At 41.6% G+C, this 18,221-nt stretch overlaps 1 protein-coding gene across 1 annotated transcript in view; it reads right to left on the bottom strand.

The window, feature by feature from the left end:
* The window catches only part of NHS (NHS actin remodeling regulator), a 334,288-nt gene that overhangs the window by 95,669 nt on the left and 220,398 nt on the right, over positions 1-18,221 (bottom strand).

Raw genomic sequence — 18,221 nt, 5'->3', positions numbered from 1 at the left:
TGGATCTTGGATAGCAGATAGAATACCCCTGCTCGCGGTTCTAGGGGTGTGTCTGTGCGGATTTGTTCTTGTGCTTTTTCAGGGAGTTTCTTGAGCAAATGCTGTAGTTTCTTTTGGTAACTCTCAGTGGGATCAGAGGGTAATGGCTTGTAGAAAGTGGTGTTGGAGAGCTGCCTAGTAGCCTCTTGTTCATATTCCGACCTATTCATGATGACGACAGCACCTCCTTTGTCAGCCTTTTTGATTATGATGTCACAGTTGCTTCTGAGGCTGTGGATGGCATTGTGTTCTGCACGGCTGAGGTTGTGGGGCAAATGATGCTGCTTTTCCACAATTTCAGCCCGTGTACGTCAGCGGAAGCACTCTATGTAGAAGTCCAGTCTGTTGTTTTGACCTTCAGGAGGAGTCCACCCAGAATCCTCATGTATATTATGCCTGGAAGATTATTCTTGACAGGCTTTCATCTGTGTCAGCTAAGTATCATTTTCATAAAACAGTCCTGGGGCAGTTCTGGAGGAACTGCAGTGAGATTGCTTGCGGTGCTTCTTCCACTGATTGGTGTCACTCTGTAGTAACAGTCACTGCTCAGTGTCATGCTAGAGGAGGAGCTAGAGTATGGAGGAGTTGTGTTGAATGTGTCAGAAGACACAGATAGGACAGTATAAGGAGAGGGAATTAAGACAGTAACACTTGGATGCTTGGCATGTCAATCTGCACTCACGGCTTTCACTTGCAGTAGTTTAAGGTTGTCAACCTCTGCCACTGTGTTAAGTGATATGTTATTGACCCTGCCTCTAATCCTTTTAGCACCTGCATACTAGTAACAGTCTCTCCCTCCCTCTCTCTCTCTCTCACACCCCCCCCCACGGGTTTACACATCAGTGTAATCTTTATCAGACATCAGTAGATTTGAAACTAATGAGTTTTAACAACAAAACAAAACAAGGTCCAACCCCACAGACCCCTCTAGCTGTGGAGAAACAAAGCTGAAAGAGCCAATTGTCAAGCATAACAAATCAAGTCCCTCTCTTCCTCTTTTTCTATCCCTCCCTCCAGCTCCCCTCCCTCCAAGCAGTAGATGGATCTCCCTTATTAAACTGATCATGCATCTGATGCAAAAATGTGTGACTGAATCGGTGTTTTGCCTGGGGTCTTTTTAATTTTTTATTTCATTTGACAACAAATAATCCTGTCCAGTCTGCACTTTTGCAGTGACGAACAAATAGAGCTGTTTCTCCATGGCAGCAGAAACTTAAATCAAAAAAACAATACAACCTGATTCCACAGATTATATCACTGCCATGATTAGATGATACCAGTGTTGTTAATAATAAAATGCTATAATAAAAATTGTCTGATGATTTACAAGGAGGGAGATAAAAATAAAAGCATGAACTTTGTGCCAAATTACTAACATTCATCCATTAAAACATCACTCAATATTAATAGTCACACACTAGGAATGGCCAACAGACAAGAGAGAACCACCAAACTCATTCCATACCTGGTGGCTACTAACAGACTGATTATGCAGCAAGTTTTCAGACAGCTCCTTTGTATTCTTTAATCCTGTCTAGTAGCTGACAGTGAATGCACTGTTCAGACAAATCTCTGTGCTACGTGCAAACAAAAATAAAATCATAAAATGAAATTCCAAAAGCACACATGCCAGCATTCACAGAGCAAGGACAAAAGTTGAAAAGTTCTGGCACTTTAAATCAAGTTTGACAGGAACTACCTGTTGCTGAAACTTTACTGCATTCCTTGGCTCTTAAAATGGAAAACAGGAGCAACTTTTATTTGGGAAACCAAACTTTTCTATACAGGAGATGGGGGAAAACCCTTCCCCCACCAAAAAGCTACAGCAGGAAATCCTCTCTACAAATTAAAAACAAAAATACCTGCATTCTTCAGCACACAGCAGCCCAGAGCCATGGTTGAACACTCTGTTGTGTTTTTCAAGAAAGTATCCCAATGCCCAACAGGCTTCTTTCCTTTTATCCATAGTATTTACTGAGTCCCAGTGCTATGCGAAAGCTGACCTGCTTAAGTAAGGGGGGAGCAGAGGGTCAGGGAGAATAATCTTCTGGGAACACGGATGGCATAGACTTTGACTGAACATCTGTACATCCTCCACACTCCCCTTCGAGACATGCAGATGGTTTAGCCCAAGTACTTGGTCCTTCTAATCTCCTCACGGTCCAGCAGAATGGCAAATCAGAGTAGTGAACAGTAATCCCACTTCTCTTACTCTCCATCACATGAGGGATTTAACACTTTCCTGCCCTTAAAGAATCTTGGGACTCCGCTCATTTGGTTAGTGCTGTGGTCTAACAGCAAAGGGATCTGAACACAATCCTTTAACAGTTGGGAGATGTGGGAATGTATAAATATTAACTGAGGCAGTAGAGTGACCAGAAGGAAAAATCAAACTGTTGCATCACTAGTGAAGAAAAAAGATGTTGCTATAATCTGCCCCAGCTAAACACTATCACACAATGTATCCCATTCTATCCTGAGCACAGCTGTCTGAGAAATATCTGGTAAGGGGGCGATTATAAAACATTTATCAGATTCTGCTTCCAGTCACTGGAATTACATTGGATTTACATTGATATAACAGTGAGCAGGACCTGATCCTACATTATGAAACAAATTTGTATTGCAATTTCCAGGTCTAAAAATCGTAATAAAAGAGAACAAATTTCAAATGCCCTCCCAATGTAATGCCTTCCACAATAGGTCTCGTGGGGCAGTAACCAACTGCACATTCTAAAATGCTGTATTTTTTATCACCCTCCATATCTGTGATGCTGTACTACACCACAGCGAGGACGATGAGTGATCGTGCCAACCTAAATTAACAGGTAAAACAATTCAGACACATAATCCACTAGCCAAACAAGTGAACTATCCCACCACAAAATGTTACCTATTGTTTTATTATTATTATTATTGTGCTGTACAGAGACATGGAAACATTCCCACATAGCTTTAATATTTTTATTTTTGTACTGGCCTGTTCCCCTCTTTTAAAATTATGTTTAATAAAAGAATCTTCACTGATCTTTAGGATTCAACTCTCATTATCTTTGATGCCAATAACTGGATTATGATGTGCATAATCCTAAAAAGAAAAAAGGGTGGGGAAAGGGATTTAAGAAGAGATTTTGAAATGTATAATAATAAAAACATGACAAGAATTTGCCTTCCCCTCCTTCTTCTTGGAGTATTAGAAAGTAACTGCTTAATGCTTGACTTCCCATTGCTAGGCTACCCACCTCAGTGATTATAAGCAAAAACTGAAAGGTGCAACTTGAGTTCAGAACAGGAACTGAAGCATAGCAGAGGCTCTTTCATGCATTAAGACAGCCCAAGTCAACAGAAGGTCTGGCTGTAATAGAAACAGCAGCCTTGGAGAACATGACCGAGATAGAAACTTCAGCCTTCCAAACATCAATAAGTGGAATCAGCGGTTTATACAGCCATGGACATTTCCTAAAATACTTATAATTACAATACTCACAGACTTGTTCTCCCCCCTCCCTTCATGTGTAAACCCTGGCAATGCTTTACGGGGGAAAATGAGAGAGGAAAAGAGACTGAGAGAAGCAGACTGTACCTTTTTATGAGGCTTTATTAAGGCCTGAATTAAAAATGATTGTTTTCTTTAAAACAAAATTGACTTGTATCATCTTTCCTGATCCTTAGTCAACAATGTTTCCTTCCAAGGCCAGCAATTTCCCCATAAAAATAATCTCACAAATGGAAGGAAAAGGTGCTTTACATTTTATTTTTTCTAGGAAGTAATAATAATTTTAAAAGGGTTGAAATATCTCCAACTCTGTTTTTCCCTCAAAATGACCCCAAACGGCAAAGGGAAAATATTTGCTCTCAGGGCTTGAGCAAACCACAGTGAATTAAGGTTTTGTTGTTAGTGGCAAAGCTGCTATTTATCTGCAGAGAATCAAACCAGATGTTGAAACATAATTGAGGGTTTGGTGGCTCAGTGAGCTAGACCTTCAACCTTTGGAAAAAAGACCTGCTGCAAAACTTGGCTGGGGTCACAAATGAAGAGAAGTTTGACAGTCTCAGACTGAGCACAGTTTGTACACATCAGCAAACTAACCACACATGTGGACAGGCTTGCTTAACGAGGAGTCCAGAACTAGGAGAGCAGAGTGGTGGTGCAGGTCAGAACTGATGTGCATTGGCAGAGCTTTCACATACTCTATCGTGCTTTTAAGACAGTGATATTAGTCCCTCATTTCAGGAGCACTAAAATCTAGGGCTGATTGAAAATTTTCTATCAAAACTGTTGTCTGACAGAAAATTGGATTTTCAGCTAAAAATCTGTTACAAAAATGTCTGCTTTCCATCAAAAAACAGAACATCCCAAAACTGGATTGCTCCACCTGAAAAATGAAGAATTTCAGTTTGGAAATTCCCCATAGGATCTGTAGTTCAACATCTCATTCCCCCATTCTTCTCTATGGGCCAGGCTATCCAGCCAGACTACGTCTCCCATGCTGTACAGTAACCCGAGACTCCCATGAGGCACTGCATAGGCTCAGCAAGAGGGGAACCATGATGCATCATGGAAGATGTAGTCTGGCCAGTGAGCCTCGCTCATAGAAGAGAATGGGGGCAGGAGGAACCCAAAGTACAAGTCCCACAAGGGCACCGCAGTGGTATTTTTGAACTGAAGCTTTTCCATATTTAGCTGAAATTTAGCTGAAAATTTGCAGCCAAAATTTTTGGTTTACAATTTTTTGAGTTAATGATTTTTGTTTTCATTTACATCAAAATTTTCCACAGGGAAAAAGAAAATCCATTTTCTGACCAGCTCTACAAAATCTCTCTTACTATTTTTTAAACCAAGAAAATGAACGCTGCATTCCTTGAAGATTATTCTATTTTTAATGTGTCTGTCCGCCTGTTCCAACAAATATTTACAGTATCAGCTACAGCAGTCCCAATAAAGTCTTTGAAGAGAAACAGGGAAACAGAGAGGAGCCTGAGAGATAAACCTGGACTCTATATGTAAAATGGAGTTTGTCAGCAGATATGCTGTGCTCTGAATGGGCTACAAGCATGCATATTTGCAGAGACAGTCAGGAAACATCGTGATTTCTGGCAATGACATAGTAGGTGCTGGGGAAGGAGTGAGCCTCTTACTGTCCTACAGCTTGTTTTCCCTTTCAAGTCTGCAACCAGACCCACGTTCCTGGTTGTTTAGGCACCAGTTCCTAGAGCTTTGATAACAATAACTCTGTTGTAACCGTAAAAGATAGATAATGAACAACTCACAGATGGCTATTCTTACCATTATACCATATGAAACAAATTCACCATCCAGTCCCACCAATGCCACCCCAGTCACTTTACTAAGGATTCGCTGTCATGTCAGAATTGAGCTCTGTTCATGAGTTAGAAAAAACTCCTTACAGCATGTGTGGGCACTACAGCACACGGTCAGCTCTTATTGGTCAAACACAGATTTTGGACTTTAGTTGAGGCCACATTCATTTGAATCCTCATCTTTGAAATTTATTATTTCTTCCTAATGATCTTTCAGGCTGAAATTTCCGATTAAAACTGAAAGGTGCTAGAACCGTACTAGATTGTCTAAATAAAGACGATGAGCTTAATTCTCTGCGGGTGTGGAAGGGTGTAGTTCAGCTGATTTTGATGGGACTGACATCAGCAGACAATTTGGCTAGTTCAGCTAGAAGTTAGTTCATAAAACAGTTGTGATTTTGATTTAAACTAGTCAAAAAGTAAATGATACATAATAATGCCCTTAGATGATTACCTTTCAATCTTAATAAATTCAGCAGGAATTACTGACCGACTGTACAGAGGGAGTATGGTCCAGTGGATAGGGTCCTGAACTGGAGCTCAAGTGACCCAGCTCTATTCCAGGTAGGTGAGTCACTTCACTTCTCTGTGCCTCTGTTTCTCCTCCCCCCTTTGTCTTTCTTGTCTATTTAGACTGTAAGCTCTTCAGGGCAGAGTCCGTCTTTTACTAGGTCTGGTCTACACTATAGGTGTTGGTTGACGTAAGCTGCCTAGCATCAACCTAGCTGTGGAAGTGTCTTCACTTAAATTTGGCTCCCACCAACGTAAATGCCTCACTACATCGATTTAGTAACACCACCTTCCCGAACAGTGTAAGTAATTAGGTCAACGGTGTCAGCGTAGACACTGTGTTGCTTACCTCGACTGTTACTGGCTTTCAGGAGCCATCCCACAATGCCCACATTGACAATACAATCGATACAAGTGCTCCTGGTGAGAATGCACACTGCTGATGCAAGGCACCAAGTGTGCACACACACAAGTGATTTAATAACTGCGGTGGCTGTATGCCGATGTAAGTTAGGTTGACATAATTTTGTCGCACAGGCATGGCCTACGTGTCTGTAAAGGACACAGCACAATAGGACCCAGGCATTATTAAAATAAATAAATAAATAAACAAACAAATAAATGTGTTTTTTTTCTTCTTTGGCACTTTGTGCTTATCTCTTTTGCTCCAGAGATTATAGGATTGAAGTGGCCTATACATCTTCACATCTTTGTGTGTAAGCAACAAAGGCTTAAGGCTAAGTGTGGCCCAGATTAGTCCAAGACACATGCCCTTGAAACTGAGGTCTGAGGAGTATGCTTCCAAGGGAAAAGGATGATCTGGCGATTAAAGCCCAGAGGAAGGAGTCGGCAGACATACTGCTCTTCTTGGCTGTGACATATAGATACTGTCTGACCTGAGGCAAGTCATTTGGGGCCCTAGCAAGCTCCCAGTCAACTATAGCAAACTTTTACTGACTTCAGTGGGAGCAGGAGCAGGCTCTTTGTGTGTCAGCTTCCTCCGCTCTAAAATGGGGATAACAATGGGGGAGTTTCAGGAAAGATTCATTAGTGTTTGTAAAGATCTTTGATTATATATATATATAGTCAAAGAGCCCTACTGCTCTAGGTTTCTTACAATTTTCATAAAGACACAATATTTCAAATATTCATATTTAAGGAGTGAACCACCCAGGAAACAAACAGAAGAGATAAGTACATCCTCCCTTCACATTCCATTCAATTCACCCCCTCACAAAAGTCTTAAAGAAATGAGAAGGCTTGCAGAATGACTTGCAGATCCATATATCTTCACACCAAAGGTGGGAGGAGTTAATTCCAGAGTTGAGGACCCTTCACCAAAAAAGTCCAGCCACCAAGGCTATAAAGTGAAGGTACTGCCATATCACTTGGACAGCACATCAAGTATTATTATTTTGAGCTGGTTGGAAAATCCTAATTAGTTTTCACAGGGAAAATTTGAAAAAAAAAAATCCCTTCCTCCCCCCCACCCCCCTCAAAATTCCCTGTGAACATTTTTAAGGTTTTCAATGAAAAACTAAAACCAAAAAAATTTGAAGCCATTTTTTGGGGAAAAAAGTCATTTTTCAAAAACCAAAACCAAAAATCTTTACCAAAATCTACAGATTTTTAGAAAATTATAGGTGTTTTTGTTTCTGGTTTTTCAACAAGAAGCCATTTATCATCCAAAAAGTTTCATAAAAATATTTGACCAGATCTGTTATTATTTCAAATAAAGGGAAAGTGTGGGTGGAGTATCATAGGAAAACAAAATACATTAGTAGGGGGAAAGGATGGATGGATGCTCTAACCTTGTATTTCAATGGCCTCTTTAATGCACAGTATCCAAATTGGTCAATAAACATTACCACTATTCATACTGAAACCAGTCCCTGAATGAAGCAAAGTGACTCCTACACACTCATTCTGTAAACATATCTAACATTGCTTCAGACACCTCTAGTGACTATGCTATACCCCCCCAATGGGGGAAATTTTCCCTCTCTCTGGGCTGCCTTTTTAATCAGGATGGTTTTAATGATAACTAAGCTAAAGGCCCTAAGATTGCATCCAGCTGCCACTCCCCGCCAATTCCACAATGAAAATGGTGCTATACATACAGAGGCCATAGAGATCTGCAGGTTCTAGTGGCTAACCCTCCTTCTCATTCTAGGGGACGGTTAGGGTAACCAGATGTCCTGATTTTATAGGGACAATCCCGATTTTGGGGTCTTTTTCTTATGTCGGCTGCTATTACCCCCCACCCCCATCCCAATTTTTCACACTTGCTGTCTGGTCACCCTAGGGATGGTGAGTCATTCTCTTTCCCTTCACACCTGTGGAATAAGAAGCTTTGGGTGAAAATTCAGTAAGGGAACCTTACAGAGCTTCTCCTGTTCATACAACTCCCTCTCAGGGATTTTTCTCTAGGAGGGGATGATATGGCACAATATTTTTTCCTATGGGACTTCAAACCATTATAGCTGGTTTAACCCCATTGTTCCCAATCCTGGGATTATCTGATGTTCTGAATCCAGATTTACCCTAAAACATAGTTTTATTTTCAGTAAACAAATACTGTATTTAGATTAATACCAAAAAAGGGACCTGGCACACTACAAAGGACAATAGAATATCCTTCATTCAATGTATCAGAAAGAAAGCCCTGCAAAGTTCTGCTTGTCCACTAGCCTCGGACAAGCATATTTTGTTATGGTTGAGTAATATTCTTTTCATCATCATCCACCAGAATGGAGGGAGAGTAAAATTTGTCTCTGGTCTGGTAAATTTTCACAATGATTTTGCAAGGCTGAATACCAGCCTGATCCACCCCATCTATCTATGTATGTTGTTCTGTTCGTATGAACATATCAGATATGTTAGAATTATTAAATGAATATGGAATAAATATTGCTATGACACTGAAAGACACGTGTATGTGTGAGTGAGAGAGAGAGAGAGAGAGAACAGTTGATTTATGAAATCAGGTTGCCTTTGTAATCCATGCACAGAGCTCTTCTGCCCCCTCCCTGGAGAAATCAGGATGTGAAGAAGTAAAGCTTTCTTCATTCTTGATGATTCCTAAGTAGGCCAAATCACTTTGGAAGATGGCCAGAAGTTAATTTAATATTCACCACTGACCTGTTTTACTCCTCCTAGATTTAAGTAAAAAGTTGGGTGAAAGCCTTTTCCTCGGTTTGTCTGAAAGTGTGCCACTGTTAATGCCATCCCCTGAAGCACAGTCTGCAGTGCACGCATAAATGATTTATTCAGAACTACTGCTACTTTCTTGTTCCATCAGCACATTATTGCAGCAACTTGCTAGCTACTGCTCAGGTAATAATATTCATCAGCATATGTTAACATCACCGAAAAAAATCAAAGATACCCTGCCTGCCTTTTATTTTAAACTCCTTCTTCATCCACCTATTTACAAAATAGAGCCAGAAATACAAAAAACCCAAACTCCTAACTTTTCTCAAGCTGATTGCATATCACTATGCTTATTAGCCAAGAGTAGGTTATGCAGCTGTCCAATCAGCAGTGCCTAATGCTATCACAGCTACTTTTTTAAAGTACAAAGGTGCTATTCCGGCTATTGGAACTAGATCAGAGGTGGGCAAACTTTGGTCCGCAGGCCACATCCGGCCCGGCTCCTGAGCTCCCCACTGGGGAGGCTAGCCCCCAGCCCCTCCCCCGCAGCCAAGTCACCATGCGGGCAGCACTCTGGGCTGTGGGGCTGCGCGCTCCTGCAGGGCAGCGTGTCTGGCTCCGGTTGGTGGCGCGGCTGCCAGACATGCTGCTCTGAGTGGCATGGTAAGGGGGCTGGGGCAAGGGGTCCTGGGGCAGTCAGGGGACGGGGAGCAGAGCGGGTTGGATAGGGGGTGGGGCTCCGGGGGGGCTGTTAGGGGCAGGGGATCCCGGGAGTGGGCAGTCAGAGGACAAGGAGCATGGGGGGTTGGATGGGTGGGAGGTTCTGAGGGGGGCAGTAGGGGCGAGAAGTGGGAGGGGTCGGATGCGGTTGGGGGCCAGGCTGTTTGGGGAGGCATAGCCTTCCCTACCCTGCCCTCCATACAGTTTTGCAACCCCAGTGTGGCCCTTCGACCAAAAAGTTTGCCCACCCCTGAACTAGAAGATGGTAAAGGGGGAGGAGTTGGAGGAGCAAAAGAGATTTTTTTTCTTTAATAGCATATTAAGATTCAAGATGAAGCACAATAAACAGGTCTTACTTCAAATGAGCAAAAGCTGGCAGATTTGTTGTGCTATAGGCTTTTTTACTCAACTTCTGAAAAACAAGTTTGTCGCAGTTGCCTGTACAGAAGCTATTGGATAGCTCAGGTATTGACTAAATTAGAACTTTAAAAGTGGTATGTCTTCTACTATATGCACCCCCTGACAAACATACAAACCCATACATAATATCCATGCACACACAGTAATGTGTAAGGTTAATGCAATTTATTCATGTATACATATCTACACACTTAAAAGGGGTGATACTCTGCTCTCAGTTGCATGGATATAAATCCACAGTAACCCACTGACTTCAGGTTTCAGAGTAGCAGCCGTGTTAGTCTGTGCTACATATGTACAATGTATATTAATATATGTTGCTGAATACCTCAGCACCCATTTTCCACAATGGGATTAGAGTGCTCAGCCTCTTGGATTTGGCCTTATATCTGAATATATAAGCATTCTTAACTAACACTATTTAAAGCTAATAATCATGAATCATTTGCATCCTATGCAATCCATGTGAATTTGCAGCACTATTTAAAATGCCATCCTCAATGGTCTAGCAAGGTGTTGAGCAGGGTTAATGATTCAAGGTAAATTCTGTCCTTGAAGCAGTTATGGGCTCAGAAATTAGGCCAAATTCATTCTGTTGTAAGCAATAGAGTTACACCCACTTAAGTCAGCAGTTAATTTGACCTATTGATTTCAGTGGGATCCCCACTCAAGAATAGGAGAATTTGATCTGTCTTTCGCTGAAGGCTAGGTTCAAATCTGCAGTAGTTTAGTGAACTAGATTTTGTGGCCTTGGTATAAAACTTTGTTTATTTTGGGCTTGTGATATCAGTTACTATGCTTAAACTTGGGTTAGACAGATTCCAGTTCAAATGGTTTCTCAAAACAGTTCTAACCTTGATTGGCCCCATTCCTACTGGCCAGCCAAACTATGCCCCTGATCACGCATTGAGAATTGTGTGAGCACATCCCTGTGCCAATGTAGGTCTCAGTGGATTAGAAGACATGTCGTTTAAAGCATTTTCAGCTAAGTTTAACCAGGGTTCCCCAACGTGTTTAAAAGTTCTCATCTACACCAGGATAACTCAGAGAAGACATGGATCTACATGTCATTTTCAAACCAACCCAAAATCTGGCACACATTAATATAACCGGTAGCCTACTCTATATCTAACTAGGTTGCCATAGCATGCTCATCACCATGGCCTCTTAAGAATTATAAACTATGTACAATAAGATATATTTCTGTCTTCCATCCAGTCAAGAAGGGACTGGAATTTAATTAACAGCACCATACAAAAAAAAAAAAAGACAGACTTTAAAATGATGTGGTGCTATCATGGGCAGGATAGTTCAGATAAATATCTCATGCTGGATAGCAAGACTGTAAGCTCTCCAAGGCATTTGTCTATAAAGGGTCTTGCACGCTATGATGTTCTATACATAAGAATAATAGTCACAACTACAGAGGTTATACAGGATAAGGTGTGTTTACAGAGATAGCAATAAGAAAAGGAGTATTTGTGGCACCTTAGAGACTAACAAATTTATTTGAGCATAAGCTTTCGTGAGCTACAGCTCACTTCGTCGGATGCATTCCGATGAAGTGAGCTGTAGCTCACGAAAGCTTATGCTCAAATAAATTTGTTAGTCTCTAAGGTGCCACAAGTCCTCCTTTTCTTTTTGCAAATGCAGACTAACATGGCTGCTACTCTGAAACCAGAGATAGCAATGTGTGTCTAATTCTTTCCTTCACTATGCCTGACTCTATACAGTGTTGTTAACATTGCTAAGCCCTAAATTGCACCCCATATAATAGAGTGCCAGATCCTCAGCAGGTGTAAATTAGTGTAGCCCCATTGACTTCAATAGATGTGAGCCAATTTACACTTGCTGAGGATCTGTCTCAGAATTTTGAAACTGAAATAGAAATATCCCTGTTCTGTCAGTTCCTCATCTTGGAACTAAAATGTTCTTCCTGGAAAAGGAGCTGAACTTGACTCCTGAATGATGTAAGTGCTCTGACTTTTTGAAACTACAGCTATCCCAAGTAAACATGACTGCCTCTACCGACTGAAGGACTCCATCCTTAGTCTGATTCCATTGCTACAGTATTGACGTGCATTAGCTACCATCTCATCACAAGGTATTGTTGTGCAGTAACTCTCCTGTAACAACATGCAAAGTTGTGTGTTACCATGGCCACACATTATTTCTACTTGCGGTGCAGTGATCCATTTGGAGTTCTTGTGACAGGACTGTAATTAAATCATATCTCTTTTGTAATTAACCAGCAAAGAAAGTTGAAGGATTCACTGTTAGCATTAGGTGTGATTGCAAAGGTCAATCATTAGACAAAATCTTCTTCCTTGCCATAAGAAAGGACACTACTCTACCATGTACACAGAATCAAGGAATTAGGACCTACTGTACATGAAGATTTTCCTGCACTCCCCAGAATCTAAGTCTTTATTTAAGAAAAAGGTAATTCTCTCTCTCTACTTGTGAAGAAAATCTTCCCAAAGTAAACCAGTGGTGCCCTCATGATGGAATATCTCTTTAAGGCCACCATATAGCTGAACCAAGAAGTCAAACACAGCTGTTAGGGTCAGGCAGCTGTGCACAAGCTGCTCCAGACTTCGGGTGCTCTGCTGATAAACTAGTGTTGGCCCTGATCCTCGGTGTGTGCCTGCGTACACTTCTAGACAAGACATTCCATCCCTGTTGTCTTGCGAGCCTACAGCCTGAGAGAAGAGTAAACATCAAAAGTTAACTCTCTGTTAAGCTGAAAGAGGGAACTTTTGAATATAAATAATCAAGGACAGTCATAGAGACATGGATGGAATATGCTTGGCCAAGCAGAATCTTAATTTATGTTAGTATGAATGGGGAATTCCATTTAGCATGTAGCCATACTACCTTGGACTGTGATTTCATAAGCAGAGTTGAGCTTGGAAACCTCCTAAGTAAAGCTATGTGCTATAGGAAATGGCACTGGTGACTTTGCAAGTGGTATTATTGCCTCTGACTCAGTACTAAACCAGTACCCTGGATAGTGCTAAGTGTCACTGTACTATGATGCACAAAGAAAAGGAGTACTTGTGGCACCTTAGAGACTAACAAATTTATTAGAGCATAAGCTTTCGTGAGCTACAGCTCACTTCATCGGATGCATTTGGTGGAAAAAACAGAGGAGAGATTTATATACACACACACTATGATGGCTATGCAGTTTTTCATTCTACTGCAGATGTAAAACCAATGGCCTGACTACTTGCCTCATTAAAGATCTCATGGTACTTTTCAAAAAATTACAGGTGTCAGCCTCGTATTCTGACCAAATTCCAATTTGTGGAATTACATTCTACCTACCCTGAAATACTCCCTTCTAATGTTAATTGGATAAACTATTCATCAGTTCCTGCACTAAACTGTAGAGCTCATGGCAGAGAAGATCTAAGGATTAGAGGTGCAGCAGGAGACGATGATGGAATTCAGATGAGGATTTGAAGGTATAATGCAGGAGAGGAGAGAAGAGGTGACACAGACAATTTAAGATTTGTGGACACCTGCCAAAAAAAGGACCCGGAGGGTGGACGGAAGAGGAGGATGATCCATGGAAGAACATGACCACAAGGACAAAGCAGGGAAAAGACTGGCTAGGGGAGATGAAAGTAAGTTGAGTAACAAGTTTGTTGCACTAGGGAACAAGGAAGAGAAACAGGCTAAGACGGGTGGTGAGAAAGGAAGCCAGTATCTGGAGAACAGGGACTCAGATGATGGATATAGCCAGGGACTGGAGCCCAAGGAAAAATGAGGACGATATAAAGGGCACAGCAAGAGAGAACACCAAAAATTATATATTTCAGCCCTGGGTTCCTTGAATGTAGAATTACAATGAAGGGATCAAAACCAACATCAATCCAGTTGCTAATATGGGTCCCGATTCTCACTTGACTTACAACCCCTTTATGCTGCTCTGGTGACATAAAAGGGTTATAAAATGGGTGAAAATGGTACTGTACCTGGGAAATATTCCTAGTGCAACATCAGCGTAAGCTCTCAGAACACCTCTGTGATGGCCCCAATCCAAAGCCCTGGCACAGAATGCTTGTTAGGTGGTCAGAGATCTGGGTTCTATTCTTACACAGATTTCCTGAGTCATGCTGAACAGGACATTCATTCACAGATCTGAGCATGGGTCAAAAAAAGGATTTCCAACCAAAAAATGGCTTTTCGAAAGGAAACAGAAATGTTCATTTAATTTCAAAACAAAACAATCACTGAATCTGAACTAGTAGAAAAAGGTTGTTTTGATTAGTTTCTTCCAAAAAAACCAAACAAACAGTGAAAAAATTTCAGACCAAACTAGAAATGTTTGTTTTGTTCTTAATCTTCTGTGGAATATATCTACCATTTTCTAGCCAGCCTTACTCAGTTTCTCTATGTGTAAAAAGGAGGCAACAACACTTTCTACCAAAGGGAATCTATCTAGGTTGATTTGATCCAAGAAAGCCAGGAAACTGAATGGCTGAAAAGCCATTGCAAGATTTGTTCCATTAGAGGTTGCTGATACGCATGTTCAGAGCAGCACCCACTGCAGGCTCCACTGGTGGAAGAAATGTTTCACAGCTGCGTCACCACTGGCGTTTCAAATAGAAATGAATGAACTCCCTTGTAAGGTGAAAAGGTCACATAGTAAGAGTACTGGATCAGGAATCAGAGGACAGAGAATAAAGCACATGCAAATGAACTACAAATCTCCTTATGTAATTTTAATTATTTGTATAAAGAAATAAAGTAACATACAACCCACTTTTTACAGTGAGTTTTTTGGAGAGAGAGAATGCAAACAAGCCTAAAATGACAAGAAATCTTCAGATTAGGATTACAAATTATTTATACTTTATAGTTTCTTTTGGTTTTTAGGATAAATGTGCTTCAAATGGAATTATTTATCACTTCCTGACTAAATATGGCATGTGTCTCAGGAAAAGATTGACTTTGTTTTCCAATCAGCAGCAAAGTGACTTAACCCATGTTGGATTTGGCATAAACTACTAAATCCTTCCAATATGATTAGAACCCCTCCACCCTGAAATCAAAGTCCAAGTGAGGTTTGTTGATTTTTTAAAAAGTCACAAAGGATCAATTTGGCACAGATGTTGATTAGTGCAAGGACTGTCATTCTGGAAGCGTCAAAACTGGATGCAAAAGGAAAAGATTTACCTGGTAACCATGATTTTCTTGCAATAATGGTATTGTGTCTTGAAAAGGCCAAACTCTAAACCTACAGTGGCCTTTATTGTACAGCAGGGGCAGATGTTGACTGTTTAGCCATTAACAAGTAATAAGCAGGGAACTATGTTTGGGAAGGTTCGCCCTTCAAACTTGTGAAGGAAATAGGCACCGTGACTGATATTCAGAGCTAATAAGCCAAACTAGGGGCAAGACTGCATGTACATAGGGTTGAAGAGACCCACAGAGGGAGAAAGTGTGTGTGTGGGAGGTCCAATAAAGCAACTGGCACTTTCTGCAGCTGTGAGATCCTGCATTTGTGCAAATCCTGGATTTCCGCTAGATGAAGGTGCAACCTAGTCAGTGGTATCTGACCTCTGCCTTATATGCCCTTACAACCAGAGAGAGTAAAATCAGCAATGCTTTTCATTATGCAGAGCTGTGAAGGATTAACCAACAGCACAGTTTTAGTATTCTGTTCCAGCCCTTCACTCAAAAGCTGTGAAAATGTGCAAAATATGTTCCATTACGCAATGAAAATTCAGATGAAAACTGAAGCAATGACCCTTTTGAAAAAACAACAAATATTTCACCAAGCAAACATACACGCCGGCTTTACACTTTTAACACCAGACTTATTTTACAGCCTTTAGAATCTACTCAGTCATTTATATTTCATCAGCTATGGCACGCTTGGGTACTATAAACATAATCCAATTCCAAAAGAAGCTGCCAGCACAGCTTCCAGAAAGCAAAAAGTGATTACTCTGCATAGAGACTTACAGCAATCATGGGATCTGCTCCTTATGTGGAGAGACATTTGCTCCTCCCTTTTATCGAAGAATTACTATTTCCAAAAAGAATGATGGACCGTCTGTTATAAGTGCTCGCAGGAAGGCCATTCACATGTCTTTGTTACAAAGACAAACAAGCAAGATTTCTCAACTGAGCGGTTGCCCTTTGAGGTTTGCCTCATTTACATCCAAATTTATTTCTCCCCAAAGTTACTGCTGTTATCTCACATACATTTTAATGAACTGTGTACACCACGAAGGCTGAAACAAGAAACTAAGTTTCTAGACAGCAATCTTTCCACTACAACAATTGGTCTCATGTTGTCTGTAGCTGTTTGCACATCTGGTTTTCTTTCTCCCCTCATCTGAAGTCTTTCCCCAGCATTATGTCTCATATTTGTGTAGTGGAAACTTGACAGATACATAAACAAATAAATGACATTCGGAAGTATTTATAATGTTCATGCTGGTGCAGTGAATGGTGTCAGATTAACCAAGTTTTTGCCTTTAAAGTAAAGAGAATCAAGAGGGGCTGGATGGCTCAGGGCTTAACAGGTAATCAAGTTCTCACTTCTAGGTCATCAGTTCAAATACAGACTGAGTCAGTAATGACCAACAGGCATTATGACCTGATCAGGCTGCTTTGTGGCCTATGTGAAATGATTGAATGGTTTCAGTCCAATTCCTAGAGGACACACATCCGCATCACAAAATACATTTCCAAAATTAGCACTAGTTGGCAGTGTCAACTGAGAAGCCCAGGGCTGAACAGGCATAGAAAACAGTGTTACATCCAGTTAAGGGAATGGCACACTGGCAATGTGGGTGTGGGGAAGCTTGCACTGTAGACATGCCAGTGTCGTGCCAGTTCTGTGGATGAATAAAGGACTTCATTTGCTGGGGGTGCACATCTGGCTCTTGTCAAAAACTCAAAATTCACTCAAAGAAGAAAAATGTAAGTAAAAATAAACTAATTCAACCTAACTACCCAAAATGCAGCTACCAGAATGTGAGCATAACAGGGATAAAAGGACAATCATGGGGCCAGTGGCCCTTCAGGCAGAATCAGGGCTTAACTGGCCCATGGTGACCCTTGGAGCAGGTAGGTGATCCAAGTGGTGGGAGCAGCTGAGTTCTATGAGTAGAAAGCTGCTCAGTTAGGAAGGGAGATCCCAGGGGAGTGATGGAACAGATTTCTCTCCTTGAGAAAGGCCTGGGACTGGAGGCTTGGGGGAACCCACAGGAAGCAGCATAGGCTCCTGAAGGGGGGATGCCCTGTGTTAGGGCTTGGAAGCACAAGCCTTGAGTTAGGGTTCGGAGGTAACTGTGAGAGCCTCAAACGAAGCCTGTCAGAGCCCTGGGGAAGGGAGACCACAAGGGACCACCAGCTGTTAGCTCAGGGAAGAGAACTGGCAGGTGCCTTTGTAGAGTCCTGCAGTTTCAAGCTAGCTCTTAGGGAGGGAGCAAGAAAGGGTAAAGTCCTCTAGTAAGGATGAGGAGACAGTAGCAGTAGAAAAGGGGCTGTTGAAGTCAGCCAAGCCCGCAGTTTGGGGTTGGCTGTGTCTGGAAAACTGGGCTACAGGAGTAAAGCTAATTCCTGTGGTGGGCTCCTGGAAGAAGGAATGAGGCAGTGCTGGGCTGGTGTTCCGGAAAGGCAACAAGGAATAGAAGAGACCCACAGGGAGCAGGGTAGGCTCTAGGAGACAGGGAGAGAGAGCCCAGGGATAAGGGAACTGAAGAGATGCCCAGGAGTGGTGGAAGGTCAGTGTCACTTATACTGCATTTGGACTCACAGAGGGGAAAAGCCTGGAGAGTCAGCACTCTGGTAAAAGTAAGAAGAGATGTGAATCAAGCCCAAGTGAGGCAAAACACTTTTTGTTTAAAGTTGAGGCCAAGTGGGATAAAGGACCTTTTGTTTAAGTTAATTTGGGTCTATTGCTCAGGATTGCATTTATCTGGGGACTCTGAGTACCCGGAAAGGAGTTAGAACTTTATCTGACTTGGCCAGAGGGCTGAGCCCTGGAAGACCCAGCAAGAGGAAGGCGGTGCAGACAAGTAGCCCTTGCA

The sequence above is a fragment of the Dermochelys coriacea genome, chromosome 1, assembly GCF_009764565.3.
Source record: "Dermochelys coriacea isolate rDerCor1 chromosome 1, rDerCor1.pri.v4, whole genome shotgun sequence".
Classification (NCBI taxonomy): Eukaryota; Metazoa; Chordata; order Testudines; family Dermochelyidae; genus Dermochelys; species Dermochelys coriacea.
Note: the sequence above shows the minus strand (reverse complement) of the source record. Positions and strands in the feature narration are given on the sequence as shown.